The 24,854-nt window shown below is 47.4% G+C and overlaps 1 pseudogene; it reads left to right on the top strand.

Moving 5' to 3' along the window:
• Positions 1–634: 634 nt before the first annotated feature.
• Positions 635–21,552, top strand: LOC133362627 (zinc finger E-box-binding homeobox 2-like; annotated as a pseudogene).
• Positions 21,553–24,854: the final 3,302 nt, after the last annotated feature.

Here is a 24,854-nt window from a genome sequence, read left to right as displayed (position 1 = left end):
GGTGGGAGAAAAACAAACCTGGCCTTGGCAAAGCACGTGGCGTCAGTCTCGCCCGGTCATCCTCGCTGTCGATGTGATGATGTTCTAGATTTGAAGCTTTCGTGACTGCAAGGATTCATACTCTTAGTTTTTTTTCGGTAAAGTCACGTAGGTGAACAAAAATGATGTTCGTGTCAGATGTGCTAGACCACACACTGGGAATGGAGGGGCGGGAGGGGGGAGAATATATTAATAATAATAAAGTATCTTCTTGGTTCTTTCGGTAAAGTCACGTAGAAGGGAAGTAATACAATAATACAAATAAAACATAATAAAATAATATAATAAAATAATATAATAATATAATAATATTATTATATAATAATATAATATAATAATATCATATAATAAAATAATAAAATAATATGATAATATAATTTTTATTTCTCTTCTACGTGACTTTACCGAAAGAACCAAGAAGATGAATCCCTGCAGTCACGAAAGCTTTACATCGAAATAACAAAGCAATGGATCTTTAGAAGCGAGCGTGAAGCAATGTTCACCACAGTTGTCCTCCTGGTTGTTTCCTTTGAGTGACACCCTTGAAGGTAAACCGTCGGCAAACGCGCTGACGCGCCGCTCTGCTCGGTCGCAGTGGCGAGCTACGCGAGCGCGGCGATGCGAGACCGCGACCCGGATGAGGACGACGAGGAGAGGCTGCAGATCATCGAGGAGGTGGACGAAGAGGAGGAGAAAGACGAGGTGGAGGCGGCGGCGGCGGCGGAGGATGACGAGACGAACTTAGAGGGGACCGGTGTCAATCCCGGCGTGGACAAGACTGCCGAGGCGCTGGGCAGTGCGCAGGACGGGACATTGGCGGAGTGCGATGTGCCGGGCAGTGGGGCCACTCGCCGTGGTGGTGGTGGCGGTGGTGATGGCGGTGGTGGTGGCGGTGGTGGTGGTGGCGGTGGTGGCGGTGGCGGTAAGAGCGCACGTGCTCAGACTTTACAGCGTAGTTGTTAGCGTTGTGTTTAAAATGAAAGGGAAAAAAAAACACCTTAGTTCTTTCGGTAAAGTCACGTAGAAGGGAAATAATAAAATAATATTAATAAAACATAATAAAATAAAATAATTCTCACGACGTTTCGGCCACAACGCAAGCAGCCGTCCTCAGGTGGAGAACAGGTCTGACGAGAAGACAGACTCTATCTTCTGTCTTCTTGACAGACCTGTCTTCTGTCTTCTCGACAGACCTGGTTTTCACCTGAGGACGGCTGCTTGCGTTGTGGCGGAAACGTCGTGAGAATTATTATATTATGTTATATTTTTATTATTTTATTACTTCCATTCTACGTGACGACTTTACCGAATGAACCAAGAAGATGAATCCCTGCAGTCACGAAAGCTTTAAATATAAAAAAAAACACGTTTGTAGCATTTGTCGACTTAACAACAAGAACTAAATCCACAGAGTATATGTTCTGCTCCAGCGAGCATTGAGGCAGCTGTGATCGTCTCACTGGGTACCGATTCATTGCCACTGGTGGGAATTTCACATTCCCATGGCGTGAGAGACCAAAGCGGTGACGGGCTGAATCAACTTCCCATCCCCAAATGACGATTTGAACTCGCAGCCTCCCGATTGCGAGCGACTTTCTCTACCCCTGGGCCACGTGGCCAAACGTTATTCTGGATTGCGGCTAATTTCACCAAGCGATCGTTACGTTCAGCGGTTCGGGGTGGGCCAACCAGAGCCGGGCGTGCCACGCTTGTGGCAGCGGCATCGCAAGACACCCGGCAATTGCGTATTTGCCAACGCAGGCGGTGGCATCTCCGTTAAGCGACGCATTCGCAGAGTGAGAAGCGGAATGAGAGGGAGGCGTGCAACTTAGATTAAGGCCATCAGTCTAACTCCGTTCTACAACAAACAAAACACGGCCAAACCAAAAACACTTTTCGAAAATCACCAAAACAAAGCCATAAAATCTTCTTGGTTCTTTCGGTAAAGTCACGTAGAAGGGAAGTAATAAAATAATAAAAATAAAACATAATAAAATAATTCTCACGACGTTTCGGCCACAACACAAGCAGCCGTCCTCAGGTGAAGAACAGGTCTGTCGAGGCGACAGCGTCTAAAAGAAAACACCACCACGCTTGGCCATAAAAGCAATGAAACAGCGATCGTAGGAACCGTGACCGAATTTTCACGACAGACGACGTGAACAACACGGACCACCAAACTCGACAGCGGTCCGTCACATCGGTGGGATTGCGTCGTCTCTTCATGCACCACCAGCGGCCCCCTCGCCCCGTGCCTCCCCGCTAGGCCCGAGGACTCACGGCTCGTTTGCCGCGCCGCCGCTGCCGCCGCCGCCGCTGCTGCCGTGCCCTCACTGCGGCCGCGGCTACAAGCGTCGGGGCTCGCTGCGGAAGCACGTTCGCCGCCGGCACGAGGGGGCCCTCGCGGATCTCCACACATCACCGCGACCTCCCCGGGCGGGCCAGGTGACTGACCCCCCGTTTGCCGGCATCATCGCACGTCTGAATGCGTCCGTCTGAATGCATCTGTCTGAATGTGTCTGTCTGAATGCGTCTGTCTGAATGCGTCTGTCTGAATGCGTCTGTCTGAATGCGTCCGTCTGAATGCGTCCGTCTGAATGCGTCTGTCTGAATGCGTCTGTCTGAATGCGTCTGTCTGAATGTGTCCATCTGAATGCGTCCGTCTGAATGCGTCCGTCTGAATGCATCTGTCTGAATGTGTCTGTCTGAATGCGTCTGTCTGAATGCGTCTGTCTGAATGCGTCTGTCTGAATGCGTCCGTCTGAATGCGTCCGTCTGAATGCGTCTGTCTGAATGCGTCTGTCTGAATGCGTCTGTCTGAATGTGTCCATCTGAATGCGTCCGTCTGAATGCGTCCGTCTGAATGCGTCTGTCTGAATGCGTCCGTCTGAATGTGTCTGTCTGAATGCTTCTGTCTGAATGTGTCTGTCTGAATGTGTCTGTCTGAATGTGTCTGTCTGAATGCGTCTGTCTGAATGTGTCTGTCTGAATGTGTCTGTCTGAATGTGTCTGTCTGAATGCGTCTGTCTGAATGTGTCTGTCTGAATGTGTCTGTCTGAATGTGTCTGTCTGAATGCGTCTGTCTGAATGTGTCTGAATGTGTCTGTCTGAATGTGTCTGTCTGAATGTGTCTGTCTGAATGTGTCTGTCTGAATGCGTCCGTCTGAATGCGTCCATCTGAATGTGTCTGTCTGAATGTGTCTGTCTGAATGTGTCTGTCTGAATATGTCTGTCTGAATGTGTCTGTCTGAATGTGTCTGTCTGAATGTGTCTGTCTGAATGTGTCTGTCTGAATGCGTCCGTCTGAATGCGTCCGTCTGAATGTGTCTGTCTGAATGTGTCTGTCTGAATGTGTCTGTCTGAATGTGTCTGTTTGAATGTGTCTGTCTGAATGTGTGCAGGGGAATAGAAGTCGCGACGCGTCGTTGAGCTGCTTGCGGAGTCTTGCTTACTCGCCCCTACCCAACGCCCGTGCTGAAGAGCTTCATAGCTCATCTGATTCCCTCCGGTAAAATTGTTTTATTATTCTGATTCTCACTTCGCACCTCTGTTCCATCTTTGCGCAGAAGGGTCAGCCTCCCGCTGCCGCGAGCCACAAGTGCACAGAGTGTGGGAGAGACTTCAAGAGCAAACACCACCTCAAGGAACACTTCCGCATCCACAGCGGTGAGTGTGGAACAATTGCGACGTTTGGCAGAACGCACCCACCGACGTGATTTCCTTCATATTCTTAGGTTTTTTCGGTAATGTCACGTAGGTAAAACATCAAAATTAATGAAAATAAAATAAAATTAAAATCACGACTTGATGCAGCTAATCCGGCTGTGACGGTCCCACCTGATGACGGAGACTTGTGTTGCCTCCGAAACGTCGTGATTTTTATTTTATTTTATTTTCATTAATTTTAATGTTTTACCTACACGGTGACTTTACCGAAAAAACCTAAGAATATGAATCCTTGCAGTCACGAAAGCTTCAAATCTGTGATTTCCTTCCTGCGCGTGTGTCTACAGCGCAGGCCGCATTCACCGCGTCACACGGCACTTTGGATGATGCGTTTATAATGTTTTGCTTTGACACGACGACTTTCGCGACCGATATCGTCCACAATTCTGGCTGCCCACCTGATGACGCTGGTTGTAGTTACTGGCGAAAACGTCGCCGCACTTGAATTGCAAATGTCGTGGGTTTGCTCTCCAGCACGCCGGCGTGCTGAGCTCGTGTAACGAATCGGCACGTTGTGTTTCGCGTCGCAAACTTTACGAACCGGCCGTGTCGGTTTTTGACGACGCGTCGTTCACACTGACGCGATGTAACCCAGAAACCTCCATCGTGGCTGTGTTTGTTTGTAATTTCCAGGGGAGAAGCCGTACGGGTGCCCAATTTGCAAGAAGCGCTTCTCTCACTCGGGCTCGTACAGCTCGCACAAGAGAGCCAACAAGTGCGTGGGCTCCGTCACGGCGGACGGCGCGGCGCGGGAGGCGACATCTCCAGTTGCCGCTGCCTCGACGGCTGACGCCGGCAAGATGGAATGGGCCGTCGCCACGTCTCCCAAAGCCACCCAGAGCTCAGGTCACGATGACAACGAGGACTTCCTGCGGATCAGTGGACCGGAGGCCACGGGTCGTCCCGCCGGCAAGATCAAGACCAAAGAGCCGGATCTGCACGAGCGTTCTTCCCACGTGGAAGGGGCGGCTCGCCACGCGTGCCGCTATCGCCACGAACCGTTTCCGAGCGCAGTACCTCTGCGCCAACACGAGCGCTACCTCTGCAAGGTGAACGACGAGATCGACGCGTCGCCTCAACCGGCAGCGCCGCAGCCTCCGTCTCCGGCTCAACGAAAGAAGTCGAAGTCGTCGGCCGGAAAGGGGTTGAAAGGGAGCGGCGCTACCGGACTCGGAGACCAGTCGGCTTCCCTGAAGTCGTACTGCCTTGCCGGAAGTGTCGAGGCGAGTCCCGAGGAGTCGATGAAGATGTCGTTGGCCATGAACCTCCCCAGAGACGTTTTCTCCAAGTGGCTGGAGGAGAAATTCAACGCGGCGGGCAGAGCGCCGGAGCACCGTGCGTCCGGCTCTCCCTCCCGCGAGCTCGGCCCGGCATCGGCTGGGCACGCCGGCCACGGCACGGAGGGAAGTCCGGAGCGGCACCTGGCGGGCTCGCCGACGGGTGCCCGATCCGACTCGGCGGCAGGTCACGCGGAGAGCGGGCAGCCCGCCGGCGTGGCGGACGGTCCTCGCCGCGGTCGAGACCAGGACCGGCCGCTCGACTTGTCGGTGCCAAAGTTGAGCACGGCGAGGCTCGGAGAGACGGGCTTTGTCGAGTTCCACGATTCAAGTGGCGTTGAGCGCCAAGAGGAGCCGTTGGACTTGACTTACGCGAAGAGATCGCACGGCGAGCTGGACTCGAGTGCTTCTCACGTGACCGACGGCTCGTCTAGCAACAACGGCGTTGACCGTTTACACGAGAACAAGCCGACAATGAACACGGTCACTTCCAGCTACGGCAACGGTCCCGTGCTCGCGGCCTTTCTGCCGCCCGGTTTGATTGCGGCCCTCCACATGGGTGACCCCGGCCTGAGTCCCTACACGGGCCTGGACCAAGCAGCCTTGCTGTCCCACGTGTCACCGTACAGAGGCCTTGCGGACGCGGCTGCTCTCGCCGACTTCCACGATAAGATGCGCCACTTTGCACAGGTAAGAGCAACTGCTTGGAGTATCTCTGTGATATCTGTCTGCTTATATGTCTGTCTATGTTTCTGGTTCTGTGTTTAATCTCTCTCTCAAATTTAGCATTCTCAGGAAGAATGTAATCAAGCAGGTAGGGTGTTGACCGTTATGTTATCCGACTCTCTGTTGTATTACATTACATTTCTAAGTATACTAGATTTGTGTTTCTATTTCATTTATACCTGATGACGATTGCTTGTGTTGCAATCGAAACGTCGTACGCTAGTATTTAATTTAAATTATTATTTTATCTTTATACGTGACTTTACCGAAAGAACCAAAGAATAAACTGCTTGGAGGTTGCGCTGTTGGACTAACACGGAAGCACATGCGCACCGGTGGTGCCGCCTTGTGTTTACAATTCACGTGTTGAACCTTATTCATTGTGCGGAGAGATAGATGCGTGAATGTTTCGTTGCTGAAATCCTTCGTATTACGTGATGTTGCGTCGAACTAGGATCCACATATTAAAGAGCGGGTCCCTCCAGATAAAATCTTGATGCAAGTGAGTCTGCCTCGGCTGATGAGACACTGTATGTCAAATATCGATCCCAGAATCTGCTTGTTCTGAATCAACGCTGCTGACATTGTGCACATCCACAAGGATGTAGCTGAGTGATTGTAGCTGGGTGAGTGAGTAGCTGAGTGAGTGAGTAGCTGGGTGAGTGAGTAGCTGAGTGAGTGAGTAGCTGAGTGGGTGGGTAGCTGAGTGAGTGGATAGCTGAGTAAGTGAGTAGCTGGGTGAGTGAGTAGCTGAGTGAGTGGGTAGCTGGGTGAGTGAGTAGCTGGGTGAGTGAGTAGCTGAGTGAGTGAGTAGCTGGGTGAGTGAGTAGCTGAGTGAGTGAGTAGCTGAGTGAGTGAGTAGCTGGGTGAGTGAGTAGCTGGGTGAGTGAGTAGCTGAGTGGGTGAGTAGCTGAGTGAGTGAGTAGCTGAGTAAGTGAGTAGCTGAGTAAGTGAGTAGCTGAGTGAGTAGCTGAGTGAGTGAGTAGCTGAGTGAGTGAGTAGCTGAGTAAGTGAGTAGCTGGGTGAGTGAGTAGCTGAGTGAGTGAGTAGCTGAGTGGGTGAGTAGCTGAGTGAGTGAGTAGCTGAGTAAGTGAGTAGCTGAGTAAGTGAGTAGCTGAGTGGGTGAGTAGCTGAGTGGGTGTAGCTGGGTGAGTGAGTAGCTGGGTGAGTGAGTAGCTGAGTGGGTGGATAGCTGAGTGGGTAGTTGAGTAGGTGGGTGGCTGAGTGGGTGGATAGCTGAGTGGGTAGCTGAGTGGGTGCTGAGTGGTGGGTAGCCGAGTGGGTGGCTGAGTGGGTGGATGGCCGAGTGGGTAGCTGAGAGGCAAATACGCAAAGGAGACGAAATTCCGTCGGTTAACCTCGGCGGCTCACCGGCGATCGCGCTCCACAGGGAGAGTCTCCTGAGCGGGGAGAGGGAGTCCCCGTGGGCTCGGTCGCGGTGACAGACTCGGGAGCTCCCGCGCGCAAGCGGCAGAGGAGGGGGGAGCGCGTGCCCGGGAGCTCGTTCGCCCGCGACCTGTCCGACGAAACCTTCCAGGAGAGCGGCCCGTTGTTGCCGCGGCACAAGTACGAGCACGCAGGTACGCGGTGTCGCGTCCCCGCGCGCTTGCGCTCACGGGCGGCGGGTTTCATCCATCGTGCGCCGCTCTCACGCGTCTTCTCCGGAGGCGGAGGCAGGTGATGAATTGTAATAATCGGATGACGCGCGACCGTCGGCACTCGCTTAAGTTTTTAACGAAATGGAAGAATGAACGGCATGACGGACACGCCGTGTAATGAACCGGCGTCGCCCACTAACACGATTGTGTGCGCGGTTGGGCGTGCATGCGTGCGTGCGCGTGTGTGTGCGTGGTGTGTGCGTGTGTGCGTGGGTGCGTGCGTGTGTGCGTGTGTGTGCGTGTGTGCGCGTGTGCGTGTGTGCGCGTGTGCGTGCGTGTGTGCGTGCGTGCGTGCGTGTGTGCGTGTGTGTGTGCGTGTGTGCGTGTGTGTGAGTGTGCGTGTGTGCGTGCGTGTGTGCGTGCGTGTGTGCGTGTGTGCGTGTGTGTGTGTGCGTGTGTGCGTGCGTGTGTTCGTGCGTGTGTGCGTGTGTGTGTGTGCGTGTGTGCGTGCGTGTGTGCGTGCGTGTGTGCGTGTGTGTGCGTGTGTGCGTGCGTGCGTGTGTGCGTGTGCGTGTGTGCGTGTGTGCGTGTGCGTGTGCGCGTGTGCGTGCGTGCGTGTGTGCGTGCGTGTGTGCGTGTGTGTGCGTGCGTGTGTGCGTGTGTGCGTGTGTGCGTGTGTACGTGTGTGTGTGTGTGCGTGTGTGTGTGTGTGCGTGTGTGCGTGTGCGCGTGTGTGTGCGTGTGTGCGTGTGTGCGAGTGTGCGTGTGTGCGTGTGCGTGTGTGCGTGTGTGCGTGCGTGCGTGTGTGCGTGCGTGCGTGTGTGCGTGCGCGTGCGTGTGTGCGTGTGTGCGTGCGCCCGCGTGGGTATTTTTGGTTTCTGGGTGTCGCTGCCTCGCCGTGTCAACGCGCTGCTCACCCACCAAAACCGGAGTGCAATTAGCAGCACAGCTGGTGTTTATTTGTAAAACCGATTTCATGTTGAGGCTTATCATGTCGGCGGTGAAGAGTATCCCCAGTGGGCACCGCTGTGTTTACCGCCCCCGTTTCATGCCGTCAGCCACGTGAAGTGAATCTCGCAGCCTCCCCAGCCTCGCTGATGTTTTATTTTACTAAAAAACCCGACTAACTCTTATTTCTACCAGGTAAGGCCCACTGTGCTATGCAGCTCTTTTTCAGAAGCGACTTTGCGATCACGAATTGTAGCCCAATTAAGTGGCTTTTCGCGTGGAAATTCACAGCAGCCAAATAATCTAAATGCCTGTTTATAAATGTGTGTGTGGGGGGAGGGGGGAACCCAACACACCTGGAGGAAAACCCACGCCACCATGGGGAGAGAGAACACGCAAACTGCAAATATACTTCTAGATTTGAAGCTTTCGTGACTGCAAGGATTCATACTCCTAGTTTTTTTGGTAAAGTCACGTAGGTAAAAAATGAAATTAAAATTAATAAAAATTAAATAATAAAAATCACGACGTTTTGGAGGCTGTATACAGCAAATTTGGCTGTGACGGTCCCCACCTGATGACGGAGACTTGTGTTGCCTCCAAAACGCCGTGATTTTTATTTTATTTTTATTAATTTCATTTTTTACCTACGTGACTTTACCGAAAAAACTAAGAGTATGCAAATATACAGCGGGCTATCAGCGCCCGGTTCGAACCCACGACCTCCTGCATGCCGTGCGAGGGCGATAACCCCGCCCCGCCGTTCCCTGTCCGTCGCAGGCAGGCGTCCCCACCGCTGCGAGGTGTGCAGCAAGGCGTTCAAGCACAAGCAGCACCTGATCGAGCACTCGCGGCTGCACTCGGGCGAGAAGCCGTACCGCTGCGGGCGCTGCGGCCGGCGCTTCTCGCACTCGGGCGGCTACTCGCAGCACGTGCACCGCCGCTACTCGTGCTGCGGCGACCCCGGGCAGCCGGGCGCGCCGGGAGCGGATTTGGGGGCGCCGGGAGCGACGGAAGAGCTCGACGAGGGGGATGACAGATGCGGGGCGGAGTGGGAGGATGCGCGGGGGGGTAGGTGGGTGAGTGGGTGGGTGGGTGAGTGAGAGGGTTGGTGAGTGAGTGAATGAGTGGGTGGGTGAGTGAGTGGGTGATTGGGTGAGGTTGGTGTGTGGGTGGATGAGTGGTGAGGTTGGTGAGTGGGTGGATGAGTGGGTGGGTGAGTGGGTGAGTGGGTGGGTGGGTGAGTGAGAGGGTTGGTGAGTGAGTGAATGAGTGGGTGGGTGAGTGAGTGGGTGGGTGATTGGGTGAGGTTGGTGAGTGGGTGGATGAGTGGTGAGGTTGGTGAGTGGGTGGATGAGTGGTGAGTGGGTGGATGAGTGGGTGGGTGAGTGGGTGGGTGAGTGAGAGGGTTGGTGAGTGAGTGAATGAGTGGGTGGGTGAGTGATTGGAAGAGCTCAACGAGGGGGATGACGGATGCGGGGCGGAGGGCCGGAACGACGAGGCAGAGTGGGAGGATGCGCGGGGGGGGGCGTGGGAAACAAAGAGAGAGTTCCCGCCGTTGAGTTGAACCGTGCCGACGGAGATGATCCTGCGATGGGTGAAGGCCAAGAAACAAAATGGCGGCACTGAAGGGTCGAGTGACGACGATGCGTTGTTCTTTGGTTCTTTCGGTAAAGTCGCGTCTATAGATAAAATAATAAATTAAATAATAGCATAATACGACGTTTCGATCGCAACACAAGCAATCGTCATCAGGTATAAATGAAATAGCAACAACAAATCTAACCAGAAAACTATAGACAGACATATAAGCAGACAGACATCACCAAGATACATAGAGAGAGAGTAACACAGGCACAGAGAGGGGTGATCGTCTCTGTGGCGAGGCCTTAAATAGACAGAGGGGGGCGGAGGCAGAGAGAGGGAGGGGTTAGAGAAAAAAATTACATGTCAATGAGTACGAAGAACGCGTAGTAAAGTACGCAAGCTTGAACATTAGGAGAGAGGGAGAAAGAACACACTAAATTAATTTATCTGTCTGTCTATAGTTTTCTGGTTAGATTTTTTGTTGCTATTTCATTTATACCTGATGATGATTGCTTGTGTTGCAATCGAAACGTCTACGACGTCACGAAAGCTCCAAAATTAACGATGCTTTGACTCGTGATAACTCGCCGGTCGCTCTGAGAACAAATGCGTCGCAAGCAGACCACTGCCGTGCCTGAAATGTGTTTTGTGGATGCAGGATGTTTTTTGAGCAAAGGTGTTTCTGGACTAACTGAAATGCTGTTGGAATGAGTGGGTACTAGGGGCGAGGTGTTTTTTCGTATTAAAATGATTGCAAAGAGGTGGAAAACGGAGTTAGGAATGGGCATGTTAAATGTGGATAGATAATGCTATGATTAGGAACATCTGTAGATGGAAGATACAAGAACGATCTGGAAAAAGCCTTTTATGTGCACACTTTAAAAAAGAATAAGTTTTCTACCAGTGCCGTCTTTTACAAAAGCAGCGTTACTCAATGTTTACAATGTTAAAGGTTTGCTTTCGCTAGTCTTGAAAAGATAAAAGTATTCTGCTAAACTTTCACGCAGTGTTATTTGACATAGCATGCAGCTTGTGTAGTTTACACTGTTTGTGCAATTCCTCCTCGGTTGTTGTCGTCTCTCTGAAGCTGCGGTGTTTGTTTGTTTGTTTACACGTTGTCATCTCTGTAGTTTATTCATTCCGTTTTACATGCAAGTAGAATGACGTTGTTGTTGTTCTTCTTGGTTCTTTCGGTAAAGTCACGTAGAAGGGAAATAATAAAATAATAAAAATGAAACATAATTAAATAATTCTCACGACGTTTCGGCATCACCGCAAGCAGCCGTCCTCAGGTGAAGAACAGGTCTGTCGGAAAGACAGCGTCTGAATGAACAGGTCTGTCTTTCCGACTGTCTTTCCGACAGACCTGTTCATTCAGACGCTATCTTTCCGACAGACCTGTTCTTCACCTGAGTACGGCTGCTTGCGCTGTGGCCGAAACGTCGTGAAAATTATTTTATAGTTTTATTTTTATTATTTTATTATTTCCCTTCTACGTGACTTTACCGAAAGAACCAAGAAGATGAATCCCTGCAGTCACGAAAGCTTTAAATCGAAATTTAAAGTTGTTGTTGTTTACAATTGCCAGCCAGAACATGAGTCAGTATTAATACTGTTTGAGCAAGATATTTGTAACATTTTAACAAATCGTCCAGACCACTCACTGGCCTGCGTTGTACTGCGCGTACTATTTTAGCGGTGTATTTTAGCGATGTATTTTAGCGTTCTCTTTGCAAGTTGCTGTTTGACAAACGTCAGTGTATTTCTCCTGGATGTACAACCCCGTTTTTAACGAGCTTCCATTTGAATACATTTTGTTTACCGACGCAGCCAAGGCTGCCAAGACTTGAATTTCTACATTAAAACTCAGAAATAAATCTCAGCGTCTTTATCGTAATGATCGCATTGCTCTGCAATGCTGGCGAGGGGGTGTCGGTGTGCAACTCCCGTATGCGCGATCCTCTCTTAGGACAAGAGACGCACACTTCCATTTCTTGCGCTTATCCAGAGTTCGAAGTTAACGTTCTCCCATTAAGTAAACAGAAGCATGATAATTGGTTTTTTACCCTTCTATCTGGCAACAAAACTGTGACCTTTTTTACAAGGAGTCATGTTTGCATAGACCACAATCCCTGCAGTCGTAATGCAAACAAAACACAACTCTGATAATGTATGCACTGTCCTTGAAGTTGATTGGTCCACACCCGAGACAGCTTTCCTTAGAGCCTAGTCTCACATGGGTTGGACCAGATGATGCCAAAAGGCGTACAACTCAAAGACAATGCACCATCAGAGTATGAGAGCTCGGGGTAAGCATTTACATCATTGGAACCTCATTTGCCAGTAAAAAATAGAATTGTTTTTTGTACCCTTCTATCTGGCAACAAAACTGACACCTTTTTTACATGTTGCCATGTTTGCATAGACCACAATACCTGCAGTCAGAATGCAAACAAAACACACAACTCTGATAGTGTATCCACTGTCCTTGAAGTTGATTGGTCCACACCCGAGACAGCTTAGTCTCGCCCTCGACGAACGAGCCACTGCACGGACCCACCTCGTTCTCTTCACACCACCCCCAGGTGTTGATTGTCAACCCTCACCCGGGTGCTCACCGGCTCGAAGCGTCGTGGTTAGAGCGACTTTGACTGGGGGCCGTGGGGTGCTCACAGCGCGGCTCTGTGAGTCAGCCCACGTTCAAGGCTAGTGTGATTGTTGCACTCGAATGAGCGTTGGGGCAGTGCAGAGGTCGCAACCGGGTACCCGATACCCGTACCCTACCCGATACCCGGCTACCCGTACCCGACCGGGTACGGGTAGCCGTTCGCGACCCTGGTGCGGCCAGGTACGGGTAAGGAAACAAAACCCGTTTGCGACCTCTGGGGCAGTGTCCCATCTAATAATAATTCAAAACAATAGATACATCATGTGCCTGCAGAGCTGTGAGTCGGTGGTGGGACATGTGCACATTGCCACAGCAGCAGCAGGGTGGGTGTATTGTATAGGCCGCAGACTTCTTCATCGCAAGGCCACCAGCGACATGACGCAAATGTGAAAACACACCCCCCCCCCCCCCCAATCATGCTGCTGTCGAAATCCCAAATGGTTTCAAGCGTGTGGCGGCCCTCACCACACTGATGATGCCTTCATGGCGAAAGTGGTCCCCCCCTATGAGAATGAGTGAAAAACACCGGTACAGGACAACCTCTGTTTGCTTTCCACAAAGTAGTACTCGCTTTATCGACCCCCCCGAGAGATGATTTTTAAAATTACAACTTTTTGATGGGCAATCTGTGCCCCAGCCACCGGGCGCTGTGTCCGATTCTACGACCTGAAACTTCTTTCAAACGGTCACAAAAGGTTTCCCACCCCGATGTGTTGACGGCACTGAGCGAGCGGTGGGCATCGCAGCCATCCCACGACAGGGGCTAAGTCTTCCTCAAGTACAACCGCTGCTGACTTCACCAAAAAATGAACCCGTAAAAACAAAGTTTTTCACGATAAATCCTTTATATGTGTGGCGGCTACTAGAGTCCTCTCGTCCTCTGGCTTGAGATGGCTGTCACTTATGGGTCAGATGATTGCATGGCACCATTAAGCAATTGGTAATTAAATATAATATTTTTGTCCTAAAAAGTGTAAAATTTTGGGAAAAAAATTTCACGAACATTAATTGTCACGCACAACGAGTCTGTGTGGAAAATGTCAGCTCGATTGGATCACGGGAAGTGGGTTAAAAAACGACCGAAAGATTTGCACGGTCCTAAGCAAGCAAGCGAACTTAATATAAAGGATTTAAACAAGTAAACCCGTAAAAACAAAGTTTTTCACTATAAATCCTTTATATGTGTGTGGCGACTACTAGAGTCCTCTCGTCCTCTGGCTTGAGATGGCTGCCACCTATGGGTCAGATGATTGCATGGCAGCATTAAGCAATTGGTAATGAAATATTTTTTAAAAAATTCCCTAAAAAGTGTAAAATTTGTGAGAAAAAAATTTCACGAACATTAATTGTCACGCACAACGAGTCTGTGTGCAAAATGTCAGCTCGATTGGATCACGGGGAGTGGGTTAAAACACGACCGAAAGATTTGCACGGTCCTAAGCAAGCAAGCAAGTGAACTTAATATAAAGGATTTTAAAAAGATGCTTCCCGATGTATTGACCCTGTAAAAGTCGAGTCATTCCGTGACCAAGATCTGGATTCGCAGCCTCGCGATTGCCCAGCTTCTGCACTCTTGCCAAAGTGCAACAGTTGATGAACTACCTATTGGAAATTATTGATCGGACTAAACATCATTTGATCCACCGTAGGAATGCGATTGGCCACTGCTGCACTATGAAACAGTGCAACAGTTGATGAACTACCCATTGGGAATTATTGATCGGACTAAACATCATTTGATCCACCGTAGGAATGCGATTGGCCACTGCTGCACTATGCAACAGTGCAACAGTTGATGAATTACCCATTGGGAATTATTGATCGGACTAAACATCATTTGATCCACCGTAGGAATGCGATTGGCCACTGCTGCACTATGCAACAGTGCAACAGTTGATGAACTACCCATTGGGAATTATTGATCGGACTAAACATCATTTGATCCACCGTAGGAATGCGATTGGCCACTGCTGCACTATGCAACAGTGCAACAGTTGATGAACTACCCATTGGGAATTATTGATCGGACTAAACATCATTTGATCCACCGTAGGAATGCGATTGGCCACTGCTGCACTATGCAACAGTGCAACAGTTGATGAACTACCCATTGGGAATTATTGATCGGACTAAACATAATTTGATCCACCGTAGGAATGTGATTGGCCACTGCTGCACTATGCAACAGTTGATGAACTACCCATTGGGAATTATTGATCGGACTAAACATCATTTGATCCACCGTAGGAATGCAATTGGCCACTGCTGCACTATGCAACAGTGCAACAGTTGATGAACTACCCATTGGGAATTATTGATCGGACTTAACATCATTTGATCCACCATAGGAATGCGATTGGCCACTGCTGCACTATGCAACAGTGCAACAGTTAATGAACTACCCATTGGGAATTATTGATCGGACTAAACATCATTTGATCCACCGTAGGAATGCGATTGGCCACTGCTGCACTATGCAACAGTTGATGAACTACCCATTGGAAATTATTGATCGGACTAAACATCATTTCATCCACTGTAGGAATGCAATTGGCCACTGCTGCACTATGCAACAGTGCAACAGTTGATGAACTACCCATTGGGAATTATTGATCGGACTAAACATCATTTGATCCACCGTAGGAATGCGATTGGCCACTGCTGCACTATGCAACAGTGCAACAGTTGATGAACTACCCATTGGGAATTATTGATCGGACTAAACATCATTTGATCCACCGTAGGAATGCGATTGGCCACTGCTGCACTATGCAACAGTTGATGAACTACCCATTGGAAATTATTGATCGGACTAAACATCATTTGATCCACCGTAGGAATGCAATTGGCCACTGCTGCACTATGCAACAATGCAACAGTTGATGAACTACCCATTGGGAATTATTGATCGGACTAAACATCATTTGATCCACCGTAGGAATGCGATTGGCCACTGCTGCACTATGCAACAGTGCAACAGTTGATGAACTACCCATTGGAAATTATTGATCGGACTAAACATCATTTGATCCACCGTAGGAATGCGAAATTTCCACTCGTGGCTCTGAGGATAAGCACCAATATATAAAGTGTAATCCCTTGCAAGCGCTTCCAGGCTGTGCTGACTCTGTAGCTATCACAGCGGTTGAAATTATTTGTATTTTTCTCAATTTCGATTGATTCTCTAATTAGTCTTGGCCAGTAATAATTCGCTTCTGCATAACACTTCCACGTTATCAAAATTAGTTGAATGCCCTTGTTGGCAAGCATGCTCTGTCACTGTTGACAGCTGTGTTTGAGATGTAATTACCAGTCAACATCTCATTTGGGTCATTTTTATGTACCTTATACTGTATGAGATTTCTGATAATTTACATAACCAATACATTTTTCACTTTGTTTATGTAAATCGCTCGAATGCCAACGCGAGTGTTTAGTGTTGATGGCGAGTTTAGTAATTAGTCGTACGTACGGTACAAAAAAAGTTTTCCTCTAAAAAATAAAAAAAAATCTCTCTCCGCCTTGGAGCCAATCACAGTTGAGTGTCTCGCCTGTCACGTGACGCGGCGGTTTGTTTTCCCGCCAAATTTTCTGGCTCCTCCCCCTCCTCGCTGGCGGCCATTTTAGAGTCGTGAGGGGGACAAGATGGCGGCCTCGACCATGACGGCGATTCGACAGCGGTCAGTGTCACCACTCTCACTCACTAACTCACTCTTACACACTCACTATCTCACACTTACACACTCACAATCTCACTCACTCTCACACACTCTTACTCACAATCTCACTCACTCTCACACACTCACAATCTCACTCACTAGCTCTTACACACTTACACTCACTCTTACTCACACTCTTACACTCACTCACACTTACACACTCACACTCTCACTCACTATCTCACAATCTCTCTTACACACTTACACTCACTCTGACAATCTCTCACTCACTCTCACTCACTCACTATCTCTCACTGACACACTCACTCTCACTCACACTTACACACACTCACTCACTATCACTCACTCTTAAACTCTTACACTCTCACTCACTATCTCACTCACACTCACAATCACGCACTCACAATCTCACACTCACTATCTCACTCACTCACTCTGACTATCTCACAATCACTCACTCTCACTCACTCTTACACACTCACAATCACTCACAATCTCACACTCACTCACTCACCACACTCACACTCAATCTCACTCTCTCACAAGCTCACAATCTCACTCACTATCTCACTCACAATGACACTCACTCTTACACTCTCACACACTATCTCACACACTGACTCACTCACTCACAATCTCACACACGCACACACTGACAATCTCACACTCACTCACACACTCTCACTCACTATCTCTCACACTCTTACACACTTACACTCTCACTCTGACACATTCACACTCACACACTCACTATCTCACACTCACTATCTCACAATCACTCACTCACTCTCACACACTCACTATCTCACTCACTCTCCCCCCCCCCCCCCCCCCCAGTAATATTTACAAAAGGAAAACAAAGTTAAAGAAAAATAATAAAATGTTTTTATTTTTTACTTTTCTCTTAATATCTTTATAATTCTTTAATTAGTAAAAATAATGACAATTTTATTATTATTTAATTATTACAAATTATAATAACATCTGTTTTTATTGGTTCTTTAGGTAAAGTCACATAGATGAAAAAATGTTTTTTTTTATAAGGCTAACAAGAAATAAAATTCATCATTCACGAATGAAATTACTTTTCACTTAATCTCTGGAGGTCAATACTCTTTGGTTCTTTAGGTAAAGTCACGTAGATGAACAAAATATAATAAAATGTATTTTTTACAAGGCTAACAAGAAATAATATTCATCATTCACGAATGAAATTACTTTTCTCTTAATATCTGGAGGTCTATACTCTTTGGTTCTTTAGGTAAAGTCACGTAGATGAAAAAGATATAATAAAATGTATTTTTTACAAGGCTAACAAGAAATAATATCATTCACGAATGAAATAACTTTTCTCTTAATATCTGGAGATGTATACTCTTTGGTTCTTTAGGTAAAGTCACATAGAAGGGAAATAATAAAATATAAATATAAAACAATTAAAATTCTCATGACGTTTCGACTGCAACACAAGCTATCATATATTTATAGTTTTATTTTATTATTTCCCTTCTCCGTGACTTTACCGAAAGAACCAAGAATATGAAAATAATTCAATCACGACGTTTCGGAGGCAACACAAGCTTCCGTCATCAGGTGGGACAACCAGAGCACAATCACTGCTGTGAGCAGGGAACTCTTAGTGACACGCTCTTATAGAGGGTGAGAAGGGGGAGGAGCCAGGGAGGAGGGATGCAGGGGGGGGGGCTCCCTGCACACGGGGGATGTCTCTGTAGTGCGTGTGTGCATGTTGTAATGTGTAAGGTATATCTGCAGTCGATTTCATGTTGTGTGTAACGTGTAAGGTATAATTCTTTGGTTCTTTCGGTAAAGTCACGTATAAAGATAAAATATTAAATTGAATTAAATACTAGCATACGACGTTTCGATTGGAACACAAGCAATCATCATCAGGTATGAATTAAATAGAAAAACAAATCTAGTATACTTAGAAATGTAATGTAATACAACAGGGAGTCGGATAACATAACAGTCAACACCCTACCTGGTTGATTACGTTCTTCCTGAGAATGCTAAATATGAAAGAGAGATTTAATCTCTCAACCAGATAGGGTGTTGACTGTTATGTTATCCGACTCTCTGTTATATTACATTACATTTCTAAGTATACTAGATTTGTGTTTCTATTTAATTTATACCTGATGATGATTGCTTGTGTTGCAATCGATACGTCGTATGCTAGTATTTAATTTAAGTTATTATTTTATCTTTATACGTGACTTTACCGAAAGAACCAAAGAATAATTCCTGCAGTCACGAAAGCTCCAAATTAAGTGTAAGGTATATTTGCAGAGTCGATCGCATGGAGAAGCCCTCGACAGAGCCCCGTGCTAAAAGGCATCAATGCGACCGGTGTGCCTACAGCACGGATCACACTGGACACTTCAAGCTGCATGCGAGAACACACACGGGCGAAAAGCCATTCAAGTGCACCACGTGTGGGAAGGCATTTGCTCGTTTACAAACTCTTGAACATCATCAGAGAACACACATGGGGGGAAAGCCATTCAAGTGCGCCATCTGCGAGAAAACATTTGTACATTCATCATATTTTCTAGTTCACCAGAGAACGCACACGGGCGAAAAACCATTCAAGTGCACCACGTGTGGGAAGGCATTTGCTCGTTTACAATATTTAACATATCATCAGAGAACACACACGGGGGAAAAGCCATTCAAGTGCGCCATCTGCGAGAAACATTTTATATATCCATCTAATTTTCGAGTTCACCAGAAAACACACACGGGCGAAAAACCATTCAAGTGCACCGTGTGTGGGAAGGCATTTGTCCATTCAAGATATCTTCGAGTTCATCAGAGAACGCACACGGGCGAGAAGCCCTACAAGTGCATCGTGTGTGGGAAGGCATTTGTCCTTTCAAGATATCTTCGAGTTCATCAGAGAAAGCACACGGGTGAGAAGCCATTCAAGTGCACCGTGTGTGGGAAGGCATTTGTCCAGTCAAGCTCTCTTCGAGTTCACGAGAGAACGCACACGGGCGAAAAGCCATTCAAGTGCACCGTGTGTGGGAAAGGGTTTATTGCGTCAGGAAAACGAAAGAAGCATGAGAAGATCCATGAGAGGGTGAAATCTACTTGCGATGGTCAAAGTGCTGCTCCCATGAGTCCATCTCGCATAAAACAAGAACCGGAAGAAAATTACAACTTCGCTACGTGGCCAGGAGTGATGGTGAAGTGTGAAGAAGAGACAACGGTGAAGCGTGAAGGTCAGGGTTCGACTCCAGGTGGCGACCTGGTGGATGGAGTCGGCGTGAAGAAGGAGGATGAGAATCGAGATTGTCACTTGTGATGACCCCGTTGCTTTTGAAAAAGGGGTCATTTCAGCTTGGTTGGCATTACCGGGAAAAAAAAAATGTGTTTGTCTAGTGAACTGGAAAAGGACTTTGGCCACATTCCAGGGATCCATGAGAAGGTCCATGAGAGGGTGAAATCTACTTGCGATGGTCAAAGTGCTGCTCCCATGAGTCCATCTTTCATAAAACAAGAATCGGAAGAAAATGACAACTTCGCTACGTGGCCAGGAGTGATGGTGAAGTGTGAAGAAGAGACAACGGTGAAGCGTGAAGGTCAGGGTTCGACTCCAGGCTGCGACCTCCTGGTGGATGGAGTCTGCGTGAAGCAGGAGGATGAAAATAGAGATTGTCGCTTGTGATGACCCCGTCGCTTCTGAAAAAGGGGTCATTTAGCTTGGTCGGCATTAGCGGGGAAAAATAATGTGTTTAGTAAACTGGAAAAGGACTTTGGCCATATTCCAGGGATCCATTTGTGCGCCGTTTTCTTTTTTTTGGGGGGGGGACTTATAAATCGCGTAAATATAAGTATATATACTGTATACCTGGTGCGGTTTGTAAACATTGCCCCCTAGGGAGACAAATGCGTTCAGCCGTATTGCTGGCCACCCACCCACTCACTAGTGTATAATGTAACATAGAGACCCATAGGCTCACAAAGAGACCCATAGACTCATAACGCAGACCAATAGATTCATCACGCAGATACCCATAGACTAATCACACATACCCATAGACTCACAAAGAGACCCATAGACTCGTCACGCAGACCAATAGATTCATCACGCAGATACCCATAGACTAATCACACATACACATAGACTCACAGAGACCCATAGACTCACAAAGAGACCCATAGACTCATAACGCAGACCAATAGATTCATCATGCAGATACCCATAGACTAATCACACAAATCCATAGACTCATCATTTAGAGACCCATAGACTCACGCAGAGCCATAGACTCGTCATACAGAGACCCATATACTCACAGACCCATAGACTCATACAGAGACCCATAGACTCACAAAGAGACCCATAGACTCATAACGCAGACCAATATATTCATCACGCAGATATTCATAGACTAATCACACAAATCCATAGACTCATCATTTAGAGACCCATAGACTCAAGAGCCATAGACTCGTCATACAGAGACCCATATACTCAGACCCATAGACTCATACAGAGACCCATAGGCTCACCACAGAGACCCATAGACTCATCATTTAGAGACCCATAGACTCATACAGAGACCCATAGACTCACCACAGAGACCATCGACTCGTCACACAGAGACCCATAGATTCACAAACACCCATAGACACAAAGACCCGTAAACTCATCATACAGAGACCCATAGACTCCCACAGAGACCCATTGTAATTTTCATAATTGCATTGTGAAAATTCGAAAGTTTTCAGAAATGTTGATTGTGCAATGTAATGTTAGATGTGTCATTACAAAAACGTGTTTGTTGTGTGTGTTATTATTGTTATTTGAAGTTTTCGTGACTGCAAGAATCCATACTCTTTGGTTCTTTCAGTAAAGTCACGTTTCGGGCGCAACACATTTTATTTTATATCTACGTGACTACCGAAAGAACCAAAGAGTATTATTGTTGTGATTTATATTCTTGACTAATATGTATGTTTATGATTATTTTCGATTGTGCACAAAGTGTATCGCGACTTGTTACTGGCTCTCTAGTTGTCTAGGGGTTTGTATTGTCAATCGTGACGACATCGATGAATCTCGCTTCAACATTCAAACGTGGCGTGTCGGGCCCAGCACGCTGCCTGTAGCAGCAGCCTGCACGTGACCCCCCCCTCTCCCCTGGCCTCTCCACCAAATACAACGTCAAGTCACTGGGCTTAACCAACAACTTTTACAGCCTGTCGCTCGGGCACTATCGGTGTGCGACGACTCAAATCTCCACCTGTTCCACGTCTCAGCTCACAACTCTTAGCTCAGTGCAGTACGACTTCTCCAAGTCCTTTATCTGCAAGTGACTCGAAAATGAAAAAGCGTCGAGGAAAACTTTCAGCGATACTTAAGTCTGCCTCGGCAAGAACTCAACTCTTAACTACTCGGCGCTTTTCTCCCGGCAAAACTCAACTTATGGATGATTGCGAGAACTGTACCTCAATGCACGTGATGAATGACGTCACAAAGCAACCCTTAAAGGGCCTCAATGCACGTGATGAATGACGTCACAAAGCAACCCTTAAAGAGCCTAATTGCACGTGATGAATGACGTCACAAAGCAGCCCTTAAAGAGCCTCAATGCACGTGATGAATGACGTCACAAAGCAGCCCTTAAAGGGCCTCAATGCACGTCATGAATGACGTCACAAAGCAGTCCTTAAAGGGCCTCAATGCACGTGATGAATGACGTCACAAAGCAGTCCTTAAAGAGCCTCAATGCACGTGATGAATGACATCACAAAGCAACCCTTAAAGAGCCTCAATGCACGTGGTGAATGACGTCACAAAGCAGTCCTTAAAGAGCCTCAATGCACGTGATGAATGACGTCACAAAGCAGTCCTTAAAGAGCCTCAATGCACATGATGAATGACGTCACAAAGCAGTCCTTAAAGAGCCTCAATGCACGTGATGAATGACGTCACAAAGCAGTCCTTAAAGGGCCGCATGCAGCTCCGACGCGTCAGGCTGCCAACCCCCTGGGTCTTGTCAATTGCAGCCTGCGGAATTGTACGTCTTGGTCATGTGACTTACTAACTGTTTACTATATATTTCACCAGGCAAGGCCCACTGAGATAGAGAGGTCTTTTTTTCCGAAAGCGACCTCGCCGAATGAGGTGGCTTGTCACGTGGACTTTTATAGCAGCGGCCAATGCACATGGAGGGGAAAAGCCGCAGGGTGCCGGGAAAAAATCCACACAACCATGGGGAGAGAGATGCGCAAACTTCAAACATACAGCAGCAGGCGTCTTCAGGGTCGAGATCAAACCCACGACCTCCTGTACACCAGGCGAGATAGTCAACATCTGCTAGCCACCATGATGATGAGAGACACTCAAACTCCAAACATACAGCAGCAGGCGTCGTCAGGGTCGAGATCAAACCCACGACCTCCTGTACACCAGGCGAGGTAATCAACATCTGCTAGCCACCATGATGATGAGAGACACTCAAAATCCAAACACAGCAGCAGGCGTCAGGGTCGAGATCAAACACAACCTCCTGTACACCAGGCGAGATAGTCAACATCTGCTAGCCACCATGATGAGAGACACTCAAACTCCAAACATACAGCAGCAGGCGTCGTCAGGGTCGAGATCAAACCCACAACCTCCTGTACACCAGGCGAGATAGTCAACATCTGCTAGCCACCATGATGATGAGAGACACTCAAACTCCAAACATACAGCAGCAGGCGTCGTCAGGGTCGAGATCAAACCCACAACCTCCTGTACACCAGGCGAGATAGTCAACATCTGCTAGCCACCATGATGATGAGAGACACTCAAACTCCAAACATACAGCAGCAGGCGTCGTCAGGGTCGAGATCAAACCCACAACCTCCTGTACACCAGGAGAGGTAATCAACATCTATCCACCGTGGTTCCCCTCCGATGTTATAATCTCGTGGATAAATGAGGAGTCCTGTAATGCTCTGCGAGTTCTTCTGAATGGTCACATGGCCTGTCGGTAGCTAGGGACGAGCTTATCGGGTATCTCAATAAAGCTGTCGTATTTTTGGGGAACATCGGGGCCGCCGCTCGCTCCGACAAACGCAACTCCCTCGTGGTCTCTCGACTTCTCAGGCTCGACTCGACAAAATCAACTGGAACTTCGCCTGATGGGGCGGGGGCGAAATGGAGATTGCGCGCTCACCCGGGATGCAAAGCTGCCAAGGGCACCGAATATTTCACATCTTGAGAAGGAGCTTCGCGGATGTTGAAGTTATGTTTAATGATAGAATATAGTATTTTCATCGGTATGACGTACCTATGCCAAGTTTGCAGTCGATACGACATTGTGAAGACGGTTAAAAGTGAGTTTCAAGATTTGAGGATACAACAACCGACGGAGTGAGTGACATAAAAGCGTGTAAAATGTTTTAAAAATATGTTTTGGATGTTTTATGATAGAATATCGTGTTGTCATCAGTATGACGTAGATATTTCAAGTTTGCAGTCGATAGCACATTGGGAAGTGGGTAAAATTATGAGTTGGAGAAGACGTTTTTTGGAGGATACAACAGACTGAGTGAGTTACATAAAAGCGTGTAAAATGTTTAAAAATATGTTTTGGATGTTTTATGATAGAATATCGTGTTGTCATCAGTATGACGTAGGTATTTCAAGTTTGCAGTCGATAGCACTTTGGGAAGTGGGTAAAATTTGAGTTATTAGAGAAGATGTTTTTTGGAGGAGACAACAGACTGAGTTAGTTAAATAAAAGCGTGTAAAATGTTTAAAAAATATGTTTTGGATGTTTTATGATAGAATATCGTGTTGTCAGTATGACGCAGGTATTGCAAGTTTGTAGTCGATAGCACATTGGGAAGTGGGTAAAATTTGAGTTATTAGAGAAGATGTTTTTTGGAGGATACAACAGACTGAGTGAGTTAAATAAAAGCGTGTAATAAAAAGAGGATGTCACTCCCCTGTCTGTGTGCTTTTACATCACACCCACCCACCCATTTCATTGCATTATTTATTAACGAGCTTTAATATAATTTCTGCCTTTTGTTCAACCGTCTGAGGTCGCTGGGAAGTGTTAATGGAATTGATTTGAACTGTATCACGGATAGTCATAATCTTTGGGTTTTTTCGGTAAAGTCACGTAGGTAAAAAAATGTAATTAATAAAAGTAAAATAAAATAAAAATCACGACGGTTCCACCTGAAGACGGAAGCTTGTGTTACCTCCGAAACGTTGTGATTTTTATTTTACTTTTATTAATTTTTTACCTACGTGACTATCGAAAAAACCAAAGAATATTAATCCTTGCAGTCAAGAAAGCTTCAAATCTAGAATGTATCACGGATCTTTGCGATTTATTTATTGCTTTATGACCTTTAACAATGAGGCCCCCATTGAGATACAGCACATTCATGTGTGTTGTGTTATTATTGTGATTTGAAGTTTTCGTGACTGCAAGAATCCATACTCTTTGGTTCTTTCGGTAAAGTCACGTGGGGTATAAAATAAAATAAATCGCGACGTTTGGGGCGCAACACATTTTATTTCATACCTACGTGACTACCGAAAGAACCAAAGAGTATTGTGTTTATGATT

The sequence above is a fragment of the Lethenteron reissneri genome, unplaced genomic scaffold (assembly GCF_015708825.2).
Source record: "Lethenteron reissneri isolate LAM-NWPU_2019-01 unplaced genomic scaffold, ASM1570882v1 scaffold_1554, whole genome shotgun sequence".
NCBI lineage: Eukaryota > Metazoa > Chordata > Hyperoartia > Petromyzontiformes > Petromyzontidae > Lethenteron > Lethenteron reissneri.
The sequence above is the reverse complement of the archived record's forward strand: the minus strand, read 5'-3'. Positions and strand labels throughout refer to the sequence as shown.